The sequence below is a fragment of the Oxyura jamaicensis genome, chromosome 1 (genome assembly GCF_011077185.1).
Source record: "Oxyura jamaicensis isolate SHBP4307 breed ruddy duck chromosome 1, BPBGC_Ojam_1.0, whole genome shotgun sequence".
NCBI classification, from domain to species: Eukaryota; Metazoa; Chordata; class Aves; order Anseriformes; family Anatidae; genus Oxyura; species Oxyura jamaicensis.
The window spans coordinates 83,263,394-83,286,729 of record NC_048893.1 but is presented as its reverse complement, the minus strand read 5'-3'; the positions used below and the strand labels follow the sequence as shown (position 1 = coordinate 83,286,729).

The 23,336-nt window shown below is 42.0% G+C and overlaps 1 protein-coding gene and 1 long non-coding RNA gene across 3 annotated transcripts in view; both read right to left on the bottom strand.

The window, feature by feature from the left end:
* Window positions 1-23,336, bottom strand: part of GSK3B (glycogen synthase kinase 3 beta) — a 142,653-nt gene that overhangs the window by 107,318 nt on the left and 11,999 nt on the right. The window lies entirely within an intron of this gene.
* Window positions 18,034-18,819, bottom strand: LOC118160232. Its single transcript, XR_004747369.1, has 2 exons — window positions 18,243-18,819; window positions 18,034-18,111 (listed from the first exon to the last, which is right to left on the bottom strand). It is a non-coding gene; the product is annotated as an uncharacterized LOC118160232 (long non-coding RNA).

Here is a 23,336-nt window from a genome sequence, read left to right as displayed (position 1 = left end):
GAAAACTAGCCTGGTGGGCTCCCGAGGGAATATTAAAAGCTACAGACTGGTAAAATGTGACCTCTGTCCAGGGCAAGACTGCAGAGAGAAGGGCACAGCAAACAATCTGCTGGAGGAAGGTGAATATGGTCTTGGCAAACGCAAACCCTGCCCTACTAGACTGCTGGCACTCCAAGCAGACAGATACTAGTGATCCAATGAAAACATATTTGGATTTTCAAAAAACCCAGACTGCTTCTTTAATGGTGTATGGCAAGAAATCAGGTTGCCTGACTATGAAGAAAAGGTCCATCTATGGGCAGACGTGTGAAACAATACATACAAGGAAAAAATAAATAAATTGTGCTTCCATATTGAATTTCTAGATGGAATTTCTGAAAATACAATTTAAGGATCTGATTTCCATTATAGTCTTGCAAGAAGATCCAATTCAGAGAAGAAAAGGACAGATACTAAGCTAGATGTGGTGAGGAGCTTGGCTGTTGGACTGGTGGAGGAAAAACAGGAAGAAAAAGCTAAGTTGCCTCAATTATACCTTACTCTGGGCACTAACAGGAAAAACTTACTTCGAAGACAGCTACCCACACCTCTGGTCCACAGGCTCCATCTCGAAATGCTCCCATGTCAGCAAAGACAGCCCAGGTTAGAAGTGGGCTGCCTCCCCCCGGCTGTGTGACCAGCCATAGTTATGACTCCTTGATGTCATCTGAAGGGAATTCCACCCCGAGTAAAACACACCTTTAAAAGGCAACGTCTTTTTCTCCATGAAGGCCCATCCCCTGCAGGCAAGTAGTGGAGGAGTTAAAGGAGGAGGAGGGACAGAAAAACAGGCATAAAACTGAGTCACTGCCCAGTATTTCAGACGCAGAAGTTCCTTCCAAAGAGATAAGGCCACATTAAGCAACCACGTACATGGCTAGTTCCAAACACCAGCAGGTCCAGCAGTCCCACAGGTATTCTTCTCTACCTTGCAAAGCCCATGGAAGCAGGGAGGTAGTCAGGCTCTCTCTGTAACTGATGCTGAATGGCTCTACTGCCTGCTCTTCTGACCTACACCTGAACACAGGCAGCTCTCTTCCTTCACGTGTCTTCCTGAAAGTAGTCACCTACACTGCTTCAATGCTTTCTGCTCCCACCATGGGGGATGGCAGAAGAGAAGCAGGCAGACAGATTGGCTCTGAAAGCACTGGGACCGACAGAATCCCTGGAGAAATATCTTGAGGTGATGAGGGACATCCTCTAGAACCTGGTCTTCCCCAGCCAGGCAGAGCTGTCCCCACCTGTGCTAGGCCTGGGGACAGCAGGGGCTGTGTGTACAGAGCCAGCGCTCCTGGAGAATACACCTTGATATCGCTTTGTTTGCCTGTTCCTTACGAATGTTCTGGAAGATGGCCTTCAGAGCTATGTGAGGTTATGATGGATGACTTCTAAGACAGGCCCAGAGCACACCACCTCTTCTTACCTGACCTTGAGATGGGGCTAGATACTCTGAATCACAGTCGTAGCATACGAAGCAAAACGGTTCAGAAGCGCTGCACCGAGCTGAGACCTGGCAACACAAACAGACCCTGAACTGGTATCTGACATGCCTGCTCTGGTTAGCCATGCTGGGCACGAAAGCAGCGGCGCATGCTGGCCCCAAGAGATTCAACGCCAAGCCTTGCCTTGGGTTGGCACCCCAAGGTGCACTGCAGCTGGGGCTCAGCATCACGTCCCAGGGCCCCGGGAGACCATGGGGAGAGGAAAGCAGGCAGAAAAAACATGCCCCTCTCCCTCCACTTGAAGGCCACGAGGAACCAGCGTCCGTGAACACAATACAAAGGAACACCAGAAAAATTATTTGGGGCTTTTCCATGTCTTCAGGTCCTGATGAAAGAAAATTACCCATTTAAATGGCAACAAAGACAAGAACCCAGCCTGAAGCACTGCAATCACAAAGAACGAGTCAACGTGCTTAGTAACAACAGCACTTGATCAACGGTGTGTACAGTCTCCTAAACACTACAAAAGCACTACAAAGACACCAACAGCTTTATCCCCACTTATTAACACCTCAAACGTCATTTTAAATAGCTAAGAACACATCCCCACAGCTTACAAGCAAGTAAAAGTAACAAGTTTTGTTTTATTAATGAATTTAGTCAAAAAAAAAAAAAGGAAAAGTTAAGCTGACCCTAGTTTAAAAATCCTAAATAAAACAATAAGATACACTAAGTGGTATCACTTTCATTCGTTACATTCCAACACTCCACAGCAGAACACAGATTGAAAAGTTTTTGAAGACTATTTCAAACCCAAATGAAATGAATTAGCAGTACTAAGGTTTGGCAGAACAGGACACAACATTCCCAACTCCTTAACAAGGATGCTGATGGGACTACCATGTTGTAGTAGACAAAAAATGTAAGTGATAGGCTGTTCATCGGTAAGATTTGTAGCCATTAAAGGCACCATGAAAAGATCTGCCCTTTTTTATTTGCTCTACAGATTATGTAGTTCTTCAGATTGACAGGCTGTTAAAACCTCAATGTGCTGGTGGATAAGCATTAAGGGCACATGAAAACCAAGGCTTTTGCAGCATACCCCAATCGATTTCAACTATGTAATTCAACATTGTATCAGCAAAGGATTTGTCATACACTAACACTAAATGCTGACATGTTAACGCATTACTACACCTTAGGCAAATTTTTGCTCTTTACATGTAGTCTGCTGAAAATAGCATTTACAATATCACAATACTGAAACGGCACTGGATGCTTTCCTAGAAAGACATTTGTGTGTCATGCTTGCTTGACTTAGGCTGATTTTTTGCCTTGCTTTACTTATGTCTGACCACATACCCTTTAACATTTTAGTATCTTTTTTTAATTAATCTCCAACAGTTAAAAAAACCAAGCACTTTCTAATAAATTGAGATGAAGTATCAACAATATTACAAGTCCTAATGACAAAGTAATTTGTTCTATTACATAAAACACCAACTGTGTTTGCCCAGTCACTTGACAGCAAACACAAAGCAGCAAGAATCTACTCCTGCAGTATTTTCATCTTCAACTATTCAGCCTGAGGAAGTGGCAAGGAAAGGTTTCCGTGCTCGTTTTAGTTGTGTGGCGGTCTATCTATAGACCCCTTATTTTAGTAAAGTTTACCATATTTTGGGGGAACTTTGGGGACTGGAAATTTGCTGACCTTTCCAAAGAGAAATCAAAGTAACAAAAATAAGTAACTCTTAATGTTTTCCTTTCTATCTTTGTATTGGGCAGACACAACAGAACAGTAGAGAAGTCCAGGAAGTAACATGAACACTGGGCTTTGGTCAGTTAACCAGCACAGCTAAGGGAAGGGAAAAAATAGTGATTAACATCTCTCAAGTATAGTAAGCAGAGTCTACAGCCCATAAATTTATTAGTGCCACCTTAAATAGCTACAATTCTTTTTATGTATTTGCTTCTGGAGTCACTTGATCCCTTAAAAGCAACCCACATCTCTCATGTAATGGTTATAGCCAAACCCTGAGGAATACCAAGAGGCATAACCCTAAAGACAAAAACTTCTTTCTCCCATCTCAAGCTAGGAGCGTGCTGTGACTCTGAGCAGCACTGTTTGTGAACAGTTGACAATTACAAAATTAGGTACAACAGGCGGTTTTTGTTTGCTTTAATGCAAAACACAGCAAATCAGAGCTCAGCACATTTGGTTTACTCAGAGGACAAGAACAAGTTCAAATACCTATAAAACTGCATCACACTTGCTTCACAATGTGGTGGAATCACTAAAATTATTATTTTTTTCCAAACACACTTGCACAGCGTTCCAGATCGGTTACTTCCAACTGCAAGAATCTCATTTTGACTAGTTTCACTCCATCTCTTCCCTAACTTGTATTTCCATATCCTGGTTACTCTCATTTCCCCTTCAGATCTATTTTGCTCCTTCCAGCTCCTCTCCTGGCCTGCTTCTTCCTTGTTCGTGACTCAAAATTAGAGCAGGAACCTCCAGTTTGCCCCCTTCGATTCCCTCAAATTTGGAGGAGTATCTTTCATCGCTTCCTACCATGATCCTAACCTGTATGGAGGCCAATGACAAAGCGCCCGACATTACCTCAGCCTTCCTTGCAGCCACGCAGCCTCCCTGCGATTAGAAGCAAAGCTGAGTTTGTGTACACATCATCACTGTCCAAGTACACGCACAACAAGACGCTGCTCTACGTGGTGTTTATTCAGCTGGGAAGGAACCGATCACAACTCACACTCCCATACTTCAGCACACAGGTGCGTGTGCAAACAGCTGAAACCTTTCCTAGAAAAGCTATTTAATACCCGCCCTGCTTTACTGAATATGAATCAAGCGATCATGGGTAAAACATTCTCCTGGATATCAAGGTGTGGGGACACTAATTACTCCTTCCAGGCTTTAAATTCTCCTTGAACCACTTAAGAGAGCTGGACTCAATTTTAGCCTCCGGCTGCCTCTGAAAAGGTGCTTCCAGCCCCTGAAGGCAAGCAGCTAGGGCCTGACGGCCAACAACCCATTCGTGCAGGTGAGACTGGTGCCCTCTCAAAATGGTGGTTATCTCCAGGTACATCATCACCAGGTGACTTTGCTATTTGAATGTGTTTACTGCTCTAGAGAACGTATTTTGCAATGTACTCTTCCTCCAGAGGTTGAGCAAGGGCTTGTAAAGTTCCCAGAACCCATAGGATACTAAAAAACTCCTGATCCAAGTTTATGGAAGCAATTATTGCAGCTTTCAAATACTGCTTTCATTGCCTTCAGCGTACGTGCATTTTGAGAGGACAGACTAGAAAGCATTGAGTAAACTCTATTTCTCTACATAAGATGTGGACTGAAAGCAACTCAAAATATTTCTTATTCTTGCGTAGCAAAACTATTATCTTCTCCCAGAAGGAATATTAAGCTCTACAACTATTTACCCAAAGTACTGCTGTAGTTGTATATACTTTTCACTTGGTCCTGTAATTTATATGACTGTTTGAGATGTCTTTATAATACAGATCAATTTTTAGAAAGATACAGACTCCAACACCAGACTTTTTGTCGTTTCACAGCAGCAGATCTCCTTCCCACTCATCACAGCATTCAACATTATGTAAAGCGTATACAAACATACATTTTTATAGATTTGAGAATATCCGGAAAACGCATTTTAATGGCTTTTTAAAATGACTGGGGAGAAAGTAGAAGCCAGGACTGTGTAAGGCCATAGCCCTGACCAGCGCCCAAGCTGTGCAGACAGCTCAGTCAAATCAACTGACTCCGTGCTGCAAATTTGATGTAGGTAGAGTCAAGAAGCTGCTGTCATATTACCCACCATTATATGCTACGTACAATAAATATGCTCTGTATTACCCCCCCATTGACAAGTTCTTCACTTTCTAGCCACTCTTGTGGAACAAATGCTCCTACTTACGGAGAAACGCTTAACTTTCATGTTTGCCTCGGAACTACGACAGCTTTGCACCTTTAATTGGATTCCCACATCTCCAAATGCCAATTTGGAACAGATTAGTTGTTTACTTTGATGATGGCAAACAGCAGAACTGATTGTGCATCATTTTTGGAACTGCTTGCTTAATTTCCAAAATCAGTTGCTTTCGACCAATTTTTCCAAAAGCTGAGTGTATTTACAGGAAATACTAGAATACCACTATCACAGGCTTAGAAGCAAAAAAAAGCTTTCAGAAAGGTAACCTTCCAAATTCCTCCCTTAAAGTATAAGTTTCAGCTGATGAGACAAACCCCTCATGTGAATAAAACTGTTCTAAATGCTAACTTAGTACCCATCTCCACTAGGCTAGGCACCCATCTCACAACTCAAAACCTAAAAAATCCGAAATGCTCATAAACACCAAAAACACTTCTTCCACAAAAACCAACCACAAGAATTATTTGCACTGTTATAAAAAAAAATAATGCCATGCCAAATGTCTATTAAACTTCAAAAACACTTAACCTCACCTTTAAAGTAGTCAGAAGTATACATAAGATTAATATCAGCCATGTATTTTTCTCATGTCGTATATACAGACAGCAGTATCTTACTAGACATCACGTCTGCATTTAAGAATCCCTAAATACAAGAACTGAGCAGATGTTTCTACACTCAACAAGTGCATTTGTATATCAGAATAACTCTTCTTTCAAGTAAACTCCAAGTGTAAGTAAGGCAACTTCCAAGAACAGCTCCCCACATACCAGGGCTTGTCTGAAGCTTGTTTGCCTATTCCATTATCTGAAAATGCTACGGTAGGGCCAACAGCAAATACATTTTGGTGTAACAACTGCTGGTATCTCCTTAGCAAGCCCACCCATCTCCCGTCCTCTCTTTTCCTTGTATTTGACACAATCCACAACGCAAGTGAAGGCTTTGTAGGTGCCCAAGACAAGCACCTCACCCTTCACAGCTTCTTGTCTGTGAACAATAGGAGAGAGGGAAGGTAAAGGCACACCAAAAAAGAGAAGTGTTAATGGGATGAAGCCAAAGCCTTGCTTTTGCTTATCTTTTTTTCCAATTAACTACCAGTAGGAATGCAATAGTGAAGAAAGTGTTTCAGTAGTGCTTCAGGCCCCTGTCCAGGTAAGTTTTAATCCTAAGCAAAGAACTTCCATCGGCTCTGTCCACATCCTAAGGCTCATCATCTGTACGCAGACCTGCAACGGAGAACTGCGATGGCAGGCTTCCATCTGAGGAAGGAAACTGCTACTCGGGGAAGGATGTCCACCAGCCACAGGACAAACACACAAGAGCCTTCAGCCTTTATCAGACAAGTGACCTCATACTCTGCTGTCATCAGGAGAGGCACTCCTTTTCGCTCCCTCCTCTTCCCCAGCCATACAGTCCATCCCTTCCCTTGTCATCATAGCTACAAAATACACCAATTCCGGTCGCTAAGCTGGTGGAGAACTGCTTGCTCGTTGAGTTCACCTTCTGATGAATAAGCAAGTTCAGCTGGCTTGCCGTGTGGACATGCAAGTGAGACCATATGTAGGACAGGAAGACGGTGGGTGAATGGTTGAACCCCACTTTGATACCAACAAGACAACTCTGCTGAAACCGATGCTGAACTAGCTGCTACTTGCACCTCTAAGTTATATTAAAATGATATTCAAGAGGAGCATCAAACGTGAGTAGAACTCAGGGCTCCCATGCAAAAATCAAGGCCTTGCCGAATCTATACCTGCACATACACACGTTACACAAGAGTGCAAATAAAAACAAAATTTAAATATACATATACATAAAAATATACAAAACAGTCACTCAAAAAATGATTCGATACCCGTTGCAGAATGTCATTAATTTAGAAGAGTTACTTTTAAGGGCAAACTCAGAGAACCTCTGACCTGGGCGCTTCTGTTACAAAAGTAATTTCTAGGCCCCAAATCCACTGGAGGTGTGAAAGCTTGAGTAGAAACACATTAAGGAAACATCAACTTCTAACTCCAATGCCTTCTTGAAGGCAGGCATTCACTTACTTGATCAACACTCTTTAAAAAAATTTTAAAAAGGCAGGCTGAGCAGAACAACCTGCTGGCTCTCCCCTGCCTCGTGAGCAAGGTGCTGACAGAGAGAAGTAACTAATTATTTCATTATAATTCACTGATTTCCTCTGGGATCTGGTTCACCAAAACTGACTTCATCGGAAGTTTCACATCAGGTGTTTTGTTACAGATATTACGACCAAAATTCATTAGTTCTAATCACACAAAAAACTGTCTGTATGTTAGGTGTGAGAATGACTCATCCTTCAAGTCAGTCAGGCTAGACACCATTTCTCATAACCTTTACTTGCAGGGGTAAACAGGCAGCAACAAAAACAGAATTTGCAGCCAATGCATCAAAACAGGCTGCCCTGAAAGAATGGCATCCTACACACCTGACGAATGGAAGGGAGGAAGGAAGAAAGCTGCATTAGTATCAACATAACCTGATGTGCAAGATGACAGGTCAATGAGGGAAAGCAAAGTAGCAGCAGCAGATGACAACACCTGAAGAATGATGCTGAAAAGGAAAAAAAAAGTGATCCATCCTGAAAGGGAAAGAGGAGCATTTTTGTTGAAATCAGGCAGAGAACAGTAAAGAAAAAAATAGAGAGTAAATGCACCAAAAAGGAAAATGAAAGTATGCTTGCAAAAGGAAATGGAGAAAAATAAAATGCCACATCCTTTACTACAAAAGTAAATACATGAGTACATAAATGAAATTACTTCCAATCAACTGGTAAGAGTCATCTATATGAAGTGGATCTTGGAAAAAAAAACAGAAATAAAGTTCTGTAATCTCATCTCTCGGAGAGATTTATCCTGCCTCAAACAAATGACTGAAACCAAGGAACAGGTGAGAGACCAAGCAGGCTTTCAGTTAGCTGCTTCCTCTTTGAGGATCTGAGCAGGCAGCTCCTTTGGCTTTAAAGCAAGCCACCCAAACTTCTCAGAAGCGCATTCAAAAGACTCCTCCTCTTCCATAAACAGATTGCAACTAACAACTGTGAGGGAGAGGAGGGGAGGAGAGCAGAGACATGGAATATGAATTGTGCTCAGCAGGGATGAGGCGGGAGGAAGAGGATGTTTAGTCAGCACCTCCCAGAGCTACTGACATGGAACTGCCCTACCTCTTCCTAACTACGTTATTTCAAACTCGTGAAGAACAATGCCGACTGCAGTACAGATTCGCAGTACTTGATTAAAAAGGCCCAAACTAAAAATTTAGTTACCAGGTTCACAGTATTTATAAGCAATTTGCCAGCTACCTCATAACCCTTAGCAAAAGGCAGGTGCGCGCACACGTTAAGCCAGCAGTGGTGCCATCCCCCTGGCTCCACAGCGAGGTCCTGAGCAGCAAAGTGCGTTGCAGCCAACACCGCTGCTCATAGGGAGGAACGGGGGCTCCGTGCCAAAAGGGGTAGGGCCTGGGAGGTAGCAGCAGTGCTACGGTGCCCCAGGTCTGGCTAGGTACAAAGGAGACCCTCATGGGTAAAACGTTTGCAGACTATGCAATGACAAAGGAATAATCGCAGGCAGACCGACTCCGTCCCTCTGAACACGGATACATAAACAAGCCACTGCATGGAAGACATGAGTGAGCTCACTACAGAATTAATTACTACGCTGCAGCTTTCCACCTGAGGTTATTTCACTGCAGTTTATTTTCCCTGTATAGGCTCAGAACGAACACGGAGTTGGCTATCACAAACCAGAGTTTCACTCAGTTATCCTGCGATGACTGGTCACGCCCATACCTACAGGTCCCTATTCCCGCTGTACACAAGGCTTCGTATTCTGTAATTGCCCTCAAAATACCTGATCATTAATCACATTTCTTTAAGCTGGGACACTGCACAAAGCCGTATTTACCTGCATCAGAGACCAATATTGACTGAACAGTAAGAACCCTACCGTGGACACGATTGTGAGGTTATGAAGGCAGCTGACTTTGGTCAAGCCATTTCCACATGGAGTAAGAATTGCACGTACCAATATGAAGTTCCCCTCTGCTGGCATGCTCCCACCAGACCACACCAAAGCTTTCAACAGAAGCAGCACAGTTAGCAGGCTGGAAGCCAGGCACGCTCAGCTCGCACACGCTCTCACGTCAGCAATAAGAGAAGGCAACTCAGTCCCAACACGACAGCAGTTTTTTCATCCTCTTCATCTGTAAAATATTGCTGGTGCTCCTCACCCTGTTTTCTTTGTTCTGTACCCTTCCAGCAGGGACAGAAGTGAAGCCTGCAGGAGCTCTACAACCAGGTGCTTGTTTAACCATTCAGTAAAACAAGACATCACAATACAGTCCTATGACAAGGTGACTGTTGCTGCTATCAAAGAAAAAGTGCCCCGTGACTAAACTAGAGCAAAACTAAAACCTGCACCAGAGCTGGGAACTGAACTTAAAGCCTCATGTAGTGGACAAGTCCTTCTGGCTGACTGTGTCTTTAGAAGTCGACACTCCACGATAGCTTCATTAGGCAACGCCTGCAAAGCACTCAGTGTAATGACAGGGATTAAAACATGACTTGCAAATTGATATGCTGGGGAAAATTGAAACTTTTGCCTGAAGGGACAAATTACCAGCAAAAATCATCTCTGTGTCTGATTTGTACTCTGTTTCCACTGTACATTCTCTGTCTTGGCTACCACTGTTTTTCAAACTGTGCCCTGAGTTTATTAGGCTTATGTGGTCACTATTTTGCCCATTTGTTTTTCCTCACCATCACCAAAAGACCTGGAAATCACTGGCCATTATCGCCGTAGTGTTAAGGAACAGAAGTCTCAGAGACATTGTGGAGCCCCTGTCAAATCAGCAACCAGGGTAACGCTTCCACAAAGCAAGGCAGTCAGGACCAGCTCCTGCACACCGGCTGGTAGCTGGAAGCCAACTGATCAGCATACACATACCAGGCACCAGCAAAAACATGCTGTGCTCCTGATGAGCCAAAACAAATGCCTTCTCTGCCTGCAAGGAGGAAACTAAGGTCACTGAGTTACAGCACATATATAAATAAATGGACAAATCATAAGAAAGCAGGCATCATTAGCTGCACAGCTCAGAAGCCTGCGCCATGTGTCCACAAACTCCTCAACCTCTGCTTTAAAGCATTCCAGAGCTCTGCTTCCACCTACATTTGACCTCATTTCTTTACCCACCCTGTCTCACCCAACTTGCTTTAAAATCTTGACAACACACCCTTAGGAAACTTGTAATAGCGAGAGCTACATCTTGTGGAGTAAGGTCATTCTGTGTTTACACCTAGGTACTGTATCAAGTAGATACTTTATTTGTACTACGGATATTCAGGCTGCAAAGTGAATTATAACCACAACCCATGCATACTTTTATTGTATCAGTGGGCGTCCCTGCCAACTATTACATACACAGAATCTACGCGTGACAGGCCATAACACAAGTGGGGATAGATAAAATATGCCAAAACCCTCTAAAGGCGTGAGGCCTGAAAGTCTTAGTAACAGGCAGGTGCCAAAGGTGCACAGTAAAGGTAATTTTAAGATGAGAATTTCTTTCCAAACCATAGCTTGTAATGTGGTATGGTAACCTTGGCTTTCTTTTCAAGTTTTTGGCAAGAAGCTGGTAACAGCTCAACACAGACCCCATCAACATTAACCAGATCCATGATGAAACTACCACAATTCTACATCCTACAGAGAATTCAGAAAATATCCTCAGTTGCTGAGGGCTGACTACTTCCATTTTCTTAATTCTACTGCCATCTAACAGGCTTCAACAGTGGGAAGCCACTAACCCACCAATGCTCATGCTTTTCTGGGAGACAGGCAGGGACCAACCCACACACAGCATGGGACATCAGTATTCAGACACAATCTGGCTCAACACCGCTAGGCAGGAAGTAGCTTTAGATGAGAGAAGGAAATCTTTAGCAACAAATCTCTAAAAACATCATTCAATTGCTCTTAATCAAGAAGACAGTAAGCAGAATGAGTAATTTTCTAACCTTTACATTCAGTTCAGAACAGACTGCTGCTTTAAGCAAGCAAGATTTAAGCCAACACGTTTAGAAGTGCTCAAGATCTCCAGAACTGACAATTTGGTTTTCTATTTCTGGCTGCTTACCCTGCTGCTCCTGTCTGTAAACATTTTGTAGGAGGATGTGAAATTCAACAGAGAGGACTCTGAACTATGAATGACTCCACAGTGGCACATTCTTAGAAGTGCGTGGTGCCTATGAGCTCACGCACGCTAACGTCACCACTCAGGGTCAGTTCCAGGCAGCTCCGGCACTACGTGGCTGCAGCTGAATGCCAGCTAGCTAATGAGAAAGTGCCCTTTCCCCAGCTCCCGTGGTAATTTGAAGACGGAACGGGGGAGGGAAAGGAAAAAAATGTCAGTGTTTTAGGGAAACTGGGTTATTAGGACACCTGGTAATACCTCCAATTCTTTGCCAGTCTTCAACTTCTAGTGAAACACCCACTGAACCTCTTATCAGTCCTAATCATCGCATTTACCATACTCATTTTGTCCAACTCGATGACTTGAAAACCTCTGCATGCATTGCGTAATTCACTCCAAATGCGTTTATTCTCGATTCCTCACTTGTGATGCAGGTATGCAAGAGGCATGACAACCTCTTCCATTTACTCCCTGGCCTGCATTAAGACCATAAGGAGCTGCCTGAGGTAGTAAAATATAATATAGAAACTACCCTAAGGGCTTATCTACACAAGGCTGAGAAATGAGGAAATTAGATAAGATTAAATTGAGACACGTTACGCACAGGCATTCTTACATCAAATTAGATACGCACAACTCGCCTTTAATTTACCTTGACCTGATCAACCAAGGTCAATCAATGCACCTGCTTTACCTCCTCAGCAAGGAAAAGGTTGAGTTTATAATTACAATTAAAGAACAGAACTTGATTTACTTTGCCAAAGCAAAAGACAATCTTAATAATTGAGTAGAACATTGTCTAATAAAAATATCAGAACTACTTCTTTCATAAACATGCTGTTCAAGAACTCCTCCCAACTTCAAGTCAAAAATATATATATATATTTAGTTGATTCAACCATTTAGCTGTATCATATATAAACTAGCAGAAGAACCTACTATGTCACATCACTAAGTGTCTGAGGAAAAAGGATGGATGTAGGTTTCTCCACAACCACGTTTTTTCCATCAGCTAAAGTACACATACAGGCCTGCCCACCCAAGAACAAACTGTAACAAGGGAATCAAAACTTCACCATCCCAAAGATGGCAAAATTGCATCTTCTGTCTTACAGAAGTGCACCTGAACAGATGGAGGAAAAATAAAGCCATAAAAGGAACCAACATCTGCTTTTAAATAAAGATGCAATTTTACCCAGCCTGCTAGCTTTAAGTCAAATAAGCTTTGTTTAATTAAAGGAGGAGGCAAAAAATAATTACTTAATCTCTGAATTCCAAGTATAACCATCGTACCAATTTCAGTATGCCTTCTGGTTGGGATAAGACATGTATCTGCCACATCTGTATTACACCGTGTACATAAAAGCAATACAAAAATGTACTCCACGTGGCATGAAAAGCCAAAACAGTACAAAACACAGCATCTCAGAAAACCTCGCAGTCTTTAGCCAACCAGAAGCATACGTACACGGGCAGGGAGGCTGAGAGCTCCAGTGTTCCTATCCGTGAAATGAAACCAAGATAGAAAATGTGAGAAGCTACTGAAGCAACACAAGGTGATTTTACCACAAACTCAAGCAAAGCACTGGGTTGTGGTTACTCCCTCCACCACCACCACCAAAAGGCAAAAAATGACTAGGCACACAGAGGTTTACAGAAGCTGGAACCTCCCCAGCATGAGTGCTCTGCCAACCACACATCCTTCAAGAGAGCACGATTTGGGAATACCTAGCGTAGACTCAGCATCTCCAAGCTCCCCCGCTCTAGCAAGGCTTGACCAAGATGAAGTAACACCGGTGCTGCTGAAGTACAGCACGTTTATACAAAAAAATTACAGACTGGAGCCTCTTCAAAGAGGGAATACTTTCCACTACTTATGAATAAGGTGTTTGCTCTTTACACAGCCTCCAACTTTTATAAACTCTACTTTCAGCCTCCAAATATGTACTACCACAGGGAAGCAACGTAACTTCTGCCAAAGGGAGCCCATTCCTGCTGGCTCCATGGCAGCGAGCAACACACTTGACTCTCCCGTGTCACCCAAAGGCTTGCAACCACTGCACAGCAACCCTACAAACGAAAACTAAGGAGTCATCAGGCTATAGGACTGCTCTATGAAGAAAAAAGTTCCACATCTGACTTTTGATCTTAGTCTTCCACATAGAGAGAACTAAATCAAGAGACAGCTAGCCAACAAGACAAACACGAGAACAGAAGTCGAGGTTTTAATCAACCATCAGATGCTGTACGTAGGTTGCTATAGAGAGGCTGAAAGAAAATTGTGCAACCCTCTGACAACTCCAAAGACAATGTCTTTAGAGCTGTTACCGCAATGCAAGAAACAAGTCCTAAATAGCAGCAAGGAGAAAATTCGTTTGAATTCATGGGAAGAATGAAGTGCTTCATTATTTCAATATTCCAAGCATAACAGGAAGCTCTACTCCAGCAATAAACATGGTGAGTTTCTAAGGACAAGCTAAATATACTGCAGATATTTTTAAAATTTAGAGAAGCAACATTTGTTAATCCACACATTTTTGCTAAGTATATAGCCAATTTTTTACCGCTAAAGCAAGGTTTCAACCACTTTGCTGTGTAAATAAACTAGCGTTTCCTCAACAAATAACAGTGGCTTTCCCTAAGCACATTGTGTCTTCTGAGTTGTAAGTGGATCTATTATACACACAAAAGCAAAGGAGCCCTCTGACAGCCCTCTAAACGGCCTAACACTCCATGTCAGCCAAAAATCCCAACCATCTCAGCTGTTTGAGACAGTTTATGAAGTTCAAATGCGCTCAAGTACTTTGCTAGATGCACTGAAAGACCTAATAGCCTTCATGCAGTAATTATGTCCATTATTTTGAACATCAAGATTTCAGACAAAAGAATTTCTTTGTAGGGAATTCTGCAGGTAATTGCTAACTTTCAAAATGGGTATTTTTCCCAGTAAATTAAAATTTACCATGTCAGGGACCAATGAGGATTGCATGAGGGCAACCTAGCTGTATTTTATTTGGGAAGAGAAGAAAATGGGACATCTTGAAAGCGCGCATTTTTATTTAAGCATCAGCCTCACGTTCAGAACAACGGATGGCAGTCACATCATATTTCAAGGAATTCTGTGCAGAAAAAAAAATGTTTTTTCTGCAAAACAAATTCTGAGCTCTGGATCACAGCCCAAAATAACAACTGTAACTAGGGTGCGTACTGGAGGAAGCATGGAGGCAAAACAGATGAGTTTGAGCACACATGGAGAAATATGAAAGCCAATACCTGGAGGTAGAGGGACATAAGCTCCACGTCCTTTGTGCTGTTTCCAACTGAGAAAGCAGCTAGCTCATATTGCAGATCTTTAAATAAAAGCTGTTTATTTTAGATTTTAAAATAATAGCTAATAAAACTAGAATTCGTATTTCTTTAACTATGATTTTTACATAAAAATCAGATTGAGAGTCCAATCTGTCAACCAGGGTAAAGCCAATCTACAAAAATTAGGCCAAAATAAATATTTCAGTTCCTAGTGTGTAGATGAATATTTAATTTGAATCCACATGTTCATGAGACACAGATAAAACAACCAGAATTCCATTTTTTTGGACTCACCAGGGGGATATGTGCTACCAATTAGAGGAAACCAAGGACAGCCATAGTGGGCCACACGTGATGCTCTACACCTTGGTCATAACTGTGGTTATTTTATGGCCTCCCTACAAGGTGGAACATCACCCCCAAACCTATCCAGCAGCTTACGTGCCTCAGCACCTCAGATTCCACTTGCAGGTCTGGTGAGCTAGCTCACCCCAAAGTTCAAACCAGACGGTTCTGCATCAAAAAGGCCGAGTATTTTGGTTCCACGGAAAATAAAAAAAATAAAAAGCCACAACAAACAAAGAAGCATTGAAACCAGAGTTTAGAAGTTCAAGCCTGTTTACATCCGTTTATAAGCTGTATGTATGTGACAACATTGGAAGAGGCTGACTGACACCTCATAGCCAGAAGACATGAGTTGCCGGGTTTTCAAGAAGTTGTTGCAGGGTTCTGCCAAGGCTTGAGTGTGTTTCTTATAAACCCTGAAGTGATCAAGCTACCAAATACTGAGGAAGCTACTCCAAATGACCAAGTGCTTACTTTGTAACTGTAATTAATTTCACTGCTGGCTGCAAAAAGGCTTCAAAATAACGAAGAACAGCAGAAACTCCCTCAAACAGTGCATGAAACTGTTACTTCATTTTTAAGTATCATAGCATCTTTTTATCTGCTATACACAAAGGGAAGACAAATGCTGGACTTCTTAACAGGAAGAAGAAAGTGCTATTTTCACAGAACAGCCACACATGTTCAGCTGGAGCTCAATGTGCTTCTGGAGATCCTTGCGACACCGATGTGCTGGCAGTGCCACGTAGGATCAGAGAAAATTGTGCAGGCCTCCCTTTTGGCAATGGGCACCATGGTCCTCAGACCAGATAAAGCATAAAGCTCAACTGACCAATATAATCCACAGCAGTAATTAAGAAGAAGAAAAAAAAAAAAGTAAAGATTCTTTTAAAGGTGTGATTGTCCAGGCAAGAAACATCAGCCTTTAGCAAAAATGGCGGCTGCATAAGAACCATGGTAGAAGAGTCAACAAGGGAGGAAAAATACGAAGACAAACAAGTGGCACAACTCAAGAGCACATTAAAAATAAATTATGTTACACAGACACTTGCTCATGCTTTTATCAAAGTCAAACAGGACCTCAAATACAGAAAAGGCTACAGAGGATAGAAAGTCACCATCCAAATTAGAGCTGATGAGAGCCACCTGCACTTGGAAACCTAGTGAAAACTGTAGTGACCATGTGTTACTACCCGATTAGATGTAATTTCTTGGCTAAATGGTGTGCTTGTTCTAGTGTGGGCATACATGAGGCTGGACCCTCTCACTTGCAGAAGGCCTTAGAAAACAAATTTTGACAGTCAAATCCTGTTCGTTCAGCACTAGCAGCCTTAACTTGTCTAAAATTCTTCCCTAACACTGAAATAAAAAGCTGTGAAGAAAAGGTTTTGCTGTTAGTAGGTCAGGGACTTGAACAGTAATTCAAAACACTTGTGGCATTCTGACCAAAAACTTATTTTTATGTAGAAAATTCTAAAGGAAAAAAAACCTTTGAGAGAAGCCATTGAGATGAGCAGAAAAATAACTTTTCTATCCACACCTAAAATACAATGGTTTTGCTAAATGGCAAAAAAAAAAAAAAAAAAAAAAGCACTTAGAAGACTGATTTAGGAAAAAAAAAAAAAGAAAACTGCTTGGAGGGGTAAAAAGGCACTTCAAAAACGTGAGCAAATTTATCTATCCACCTTCATTATAAGGTTTATGATTTTTTTAAGGATCTTCTGCACAAAACTTGACATAGGCACTTTCTCCCCATTAAAAAAAAAAAATCAATGACTTTACTAGTACTCCCACTTTCTTTTCCAATATATTGGCTTTATACATAAATACTTTAAAACACTGAATATAAGTCTCTATGCTGTCACACTGATGGCTGGCACAATACCTGTATCAGCGTAACCCTGTTATTCTTGAACTCCACATAAATTTAACTGTATCTTAAGTTTCAGAAGTTAATATTTTAACCTCCAATATTTTCATATCAACTTGGTTCCCACTACATCTTATGATGTAGGACTAGCTACTACTCTCCCCCATGTCCAACACTACATCCAACTCCCCTCTAAATTTTAAATAATCCACCTCCAAGCCAGGCTGTGACAGTTTAGAGCAATCTGAAACCTAAGTGAGACGTAATGCGTTGTGCAATACTCAGCCAGTCCCTGAACTAGGATTACAACCAGACCATAGGAAGTTATGGACTTTAAAATGAGAAGGGAAACCCCCTAAATAGTCTGTGAGCATGAGATGGTAAAAAACTTCAACAAATTGGAAAGTGGAACTCAATATGGGATGAGTCTTATTATTTTTCCTCACTGAAAATGTTGTGGGGAGGCAGAGGGGGGAGTCATCATTATCATCTGGACAGAATGTTTTTTTTGGAACCAGCCTCACGTCTTCGAGAGAGACTGGAAAACAAGTCTGCTGTTGTAGAAAGTTCCTACACTCAATGCAAGTCGAGACAACTCCACATCTGATAAAGTGATATGGCTGCCCTAGTTACTACTAACCACAGGAACGTCCCCTGCATGTCCATGAACAACTAAATTAGTACGTTTCTATTTATTCGTTTTAGCTTTATTCCAGCCATTTTAGTGGTCTGGGCAAGGGCACACGACTGTTCATTATTAAAAGCAAGCAAGGCTTTCTCTTCAAGCCACAACAAAGAAAGCCTCCAGCTCCATGTATGCCAGAACATCCCCCCTTCAGCATTTTTTTTTTGAGAGAGAGTTTTGTTGGTGGCATTTCAAAATCATTGAAGACTCTCAGCTTTACCTTCTCTTACATATCTTCTTATAACCAGAAGACTGAAAAGAATCTCTTAGTTCCTCAAGTCAAATTTCTTGCGAATCCTGAGACTGAGCTCAAAATACATCTTTAAGGCATTTGTATCTTTATATTTTGGGGCAAATGAGAAAACAAGACTTGGAGATTTAAGATTTAAAGAATTGTATTTTTTAAGCGTTCTTGTTTTTTTTTTGCACAAGCACCGTACTCAAGGGGAATAAACATAATTAAGTTAATGCTTGCTCACTCCGCCCTTCAAGTACTTACACAGACAAAAACAACACAAGCATCCTCTCTGATCATTTCGCTACAGTGAAGACAAACACCACCAGTTTCACTTCCACATTTGCCTTTCCCCTGATAATCCCTGCTGGTGCTTCCCACTTGCGGAGCCCAAGTAACCAGACTGGTGTGCGGTACTCCATGTGTGGCCCCAGCAGCAGCAGCAACTCCACTGGATTTCCCTGTCTCCGCTAGAACGCGCTACCCACAAGCACTTACCACATCTCCAGCTATGCTGTTCAGATGTCCCAGTCATACCAACACCCTTGTGCAATACCTTGTCCGTGCACATTTCCAATTGACAGGTTTTCAGCAGAATAATTTTCCATATTACCTGCAATTTCCATGGCATACAAGTTCATGGCCACCAAAGTATTTCTGTAAGTTATTCTACTCTCATATTAGTGAAAGTAAGAGGAAGATGCAACTGAGGAGTGATTAAAAACAAAACCAAAAAAAAAGGCAAGATGCACTGACAAAAGAATATAAATTTCACTGCTGTTCCTGAGGTTTTCTTGAATGACGAGAATGGGAAGTCTCTTCCCACTGGCAGGAATTTGCAAGGTGAACACTGAAGAATTCCACCTTCATGTACAGGCGAAGGAATTTTCCACTGAAACCAAGCAGAGCTTTTGGGTACACTGCATGCATTAATTACCACTTGCGGACAATATTGAACTGGGAGGTGCTGTTGACCCTCTGGGATGGATGAGAATCCTTGCAGAAGGATCTAGACACACTGGAGTATTGGACAACCATCAACAGCATAAAATTCAGCATGGGTATGTATAGGGTTTTGCACCGGGAATGGAGTAAAGATGGTAAAGGAGCTGGATGCATGTCCTGTGAGGAGAGGCTGAGGACACCTGGGTTGCCCAGTCTGGAGAAAAGGAGGCTGAGAGGTGACCCCACGGCTCTCTGCAGCTCCCCACGGAGGGGAAGCGCAGAGGAGGTGCCGGCCTCTGCTCTTGTCACCGATGATGGGATGCATGGGAAGGGCACAATGCTGCACCAGGGCAGGGTCAGACTGGACGTTAGGGAAAATTCTTTTCCCTTGAGGGTGGTCAAACACTGGAGCAGGCTTCCTGGAGAGGTGGTTGATGCCCCATGGCTGTCAGTGTTCAAGAGGCACTTGGATAATGCCCTTAGTAATATGCTTTAACTTCTGGTTAGCCCTGAAGCGGTCAGGCAGTTGGACTCAAGGATATTTGTAGGTCCCATTCAACTGAACCATTCTATTCAAAAACTTCCCAGCTGGGTGAGCTCATCTGCACATCCATTTTAGTCCAAACCTGGAAACTTAGTCAGTTTGCATATGTGTCTACCAACACCTCTAAAGAGCTTTGAAAGCCAATTATCCCAAAAAAGTTCTGAAGCATTTAAAAAACATCTAAGACATCAGTAAGATCTGAAACTTTAAATTACCATTGCCTTTTTCTTTTTTTTCCAAAGTTACATCACTGTGTTCTTTAAACCAGAGCCATTTTCAAGCTTGCCCTTCCACTTACCCTTTACCTTCAAAAATCACGTAGGTTTTTTTTGGTTGGCTGGTTTTTGTACTTGCAAAGCATACTTGCATAAAACTAAAATCCATAAAAGTGTTAAGAGTAACATCAACTGGACTAAATTCTGGCATTACAAACAATAAATACAACATTTTCCAAAGAAATTCCACTTCACGAGCTGTGGTTCCATATGACTCCAAGCAAAAATATAAACTATAACAAAGGTAAAGGAACAAGAAAGTGATACATGACCATTTAAACCAGAGTCTTTATACATAAAGAGAAGTTCCTAATATTTTGACAAATACAGAAGATGAGGTATGAGTGCTTCTCTCTGATTTTTATCCTCCATGAGGAGGTTATTTCCATAATACAAGTGCATTAACTTACAATTTCAGTTAGGTACCAACTATCTCATACTCACCTGCCGCACTCCTGAACTCAACAACAAGCTCAGGGAAGGGAGTGAGTTTGGGAGGTGTTTTTTTTTTTTGGTTTTGTTTTATTTCCTTGTGTTTTAAACCTTGTCAGTTTTCAGAAAACTCAATCTGAATGACTCCAATAAGGAAAAAAGATCACTTGGCTAGGCTGTACCATACTTCTTCCCTAGTGGCTGTTCCTGATGCCAGGTTAGTCTGCCCTCTTGTCACCATCACAGCACTGAAGCTGAAGAATGTCACCAGAAGCACCCCAGTCTCTCACTGCTATCAACAGGGAAGAGGAACAAGTTTTCCACAATACCAAAGTTGTAAACTATTCCATCATTCTGATGATGACAGCTGCAGACAAAAAAAACAACATCTGTATGCCCCTGAAAGTCTAAGCCATCTAAGAGACGGACTACTTTGGGCGTGTCAAAGTCAGAGCAAAAGCTCTGCACAGCCTTAAGCAAAGTGCTGCATAGAAATGGAGCACAACAAGTCTCCAGCAAGCCCCTCTTTACAGCTAAAGGTCTAATGCTTTCATCAGCCAAAGGTTTAAAAGGTGAAAAAATAAAAGGCATTCTGGACTACTACTGTACCTTAGGAGGAGTCTGGCATAAGGCTTCAGGGTTGTCACTTCTTCTCTCCCATTTGAGCAGATAAGAAAAAGAGTTGAATTTGACATCTGCCTATTTTTGAATACTCAAAATCACTTGAAATAAGGAAGCAAGGCTTCAAAAGAATTTTTAAAAAAGTAATTGTAGAAGTTATATTAGCAGTAATTCAGGATTTCAGTCTTGCAGTAGCCTCGTATGTACACTGAATGACTGAAGCTTTGTGAGGTACAGAAAAGAAGTATTGCTTAGTACTACTCCTCAAAGTTTCAGCACCAAATTGGAAACCACTTAGCAGTGGAGATGATCATTTTTGCTCTGCAGCATCTCTAGTTCTCATGTGAGTACTCCAGTTTCACACATTCTTCTTATTTCTATATCAAGAAGTTAGGTAAGTCAATTAAAACCCCTAAAAATTTTAGGATCAACATGACAACGCTTTGATTTTCAAGGTCCACATCAAATCTTCCAGCTCTGAAGAAGAACACTAATAAAATTAGAAGTTATCTATCTACAATCCACATATGCAGCAGACCAACAAGTTCTTTTCTTTCTTGGCTCATATTCTATGCAACATCTGGTTTCTACACACGTTCTTCAGACGCTTGCCCATTTATTAAACAGAAGCTCACGTGACTGCTGTGATTAGAAAGTTATGTATTAAGGGACAAATGTTCTTCGGGCACTGGCATTATACACCAAGATCATCTACTTGAAGCTCTTTTGGGCAGACAGCCCCTGTCACAAGGCTGGACCTTACACAGCTACTCCAACATGGTCCCGGGTCTACACTTGAAGCTCTGAGCAGTTCTTCACTTGCGCTAAATTCTCTTGTGTTGAAGTAAAAACCACAGGATCAAAAATTGAAGGAAATAATTGTTTTTCTTAGGACCCATACAAAGAAAGCCATGGGGATCCCCCACAGAAATTCTGTGGTTCTCAACTGCAGAACAGGGCTCACAAATTAAAGCAAGCTTTCATCTGAACAGCACTTATGTCAAAAACAAAGTTCAGAGGTGATTTAAACCTCTAACTAAAATAATAGCCTCCCCAGGCAGACTAAGCCCTTCTAAATACAGTACATTTACCTAAACGCCAAGGCTAAGGAGGTTCTTCCAGAAATCAGAGCTACGTGCCAAGGGTAGGACAAACCACTGCACCTAGTGAATTCCCAAACTGAAACGAGCTCTCTGGGATGACCTAACCTGTAAGTCTGAAAGCTGTGGCACAGTTCACAGACCCTCATCACCCTTCACAGACCCACCAACTTCCAGCAAGCTGCCAGTAGCAATGGGCTATTCCATTCCAGGGGGAGGAAAGAAACAAGATCAGGATCAGTGTGCTGCAACTGAAATTCATCCCAAGACCATGCAGAACTAACCAGAACAATAGTTCAAAATAAAGCTGGAAGGGAACACAGGCTTTCTTACTTTAAACTTCTTTTCTTACTTTAAACTTCTACAAACTTCTAGATCTAAACTACCTGGCAAATTTCTAAAACAGCCACTGCTGGGAATCCGACAGCCTTCCTAATCTATTCCAGTGCTCCCGTTGTTCTTAGAAGTTGAATCAACTAACTGAAAGCATGTTTGCTGCTTAAGTTTAAGCCCACAACTTGTTTCAGCTCCAGTGGAAAAGAGAACAGCTTAGTCTTTTCTTTCCAGCTAACATATTTAGAGAATGTTATCAAAAGAAAACTCCCTTCAATCTCTTGTAAAAGAAATCATCCTAAATGCTTTCAGCTTCCCCTGAGAGCACGTGTTCTGGATCCCTGATGATTCCCCTTCGCCCACAGACTGTTCCTCTCCCAGAACACCACCAAAGCTAGGTGCTGCACTTCAACACAGGCTTATTAGCACGCTATGAAGTGAGAAGGCTAACTTCATGTATTTCACGTGACATTTCTGTCAATACCCCCAGTAAAACATTTGCTGGTTTTGCAACACCAACCAATGCATGGCTACTGTGCCAACATCTACCTGCAGATGTTGCTTCTCCACAGATCTCCATCTCTATCTGCTTCTCCACAGATCTCCCCGCCTTCCCAGTCACCCCCCCCCCGCCCCATTATCTGCACAGCTGAGCCTTACCAAAACCTAACAGACCATGTCTGCCCCTGCTAAACTGCACTGTATTCACATACCACTGCTTTGTCGATTTGTCAAGAACATTTTGAACGTATTCTCTGATGTCCTTGGTGCTCCTCTGAATGCAGTCTGCAAGTCTAGAAAGTCTACGAAGACCAGCTGCAAAAAAAAAATAGTACTACAGAAAACTCTGCAAACCCCCCTTGACCCACCCTCCTGGTTTGAGCATGAGTCTGGTCTAACTTCAAAGGAACGTTTATTTTATAATTGTTACAGACCCCGTTACGCAACAAAAGCCTGAGTCTCTGCCAGGATAT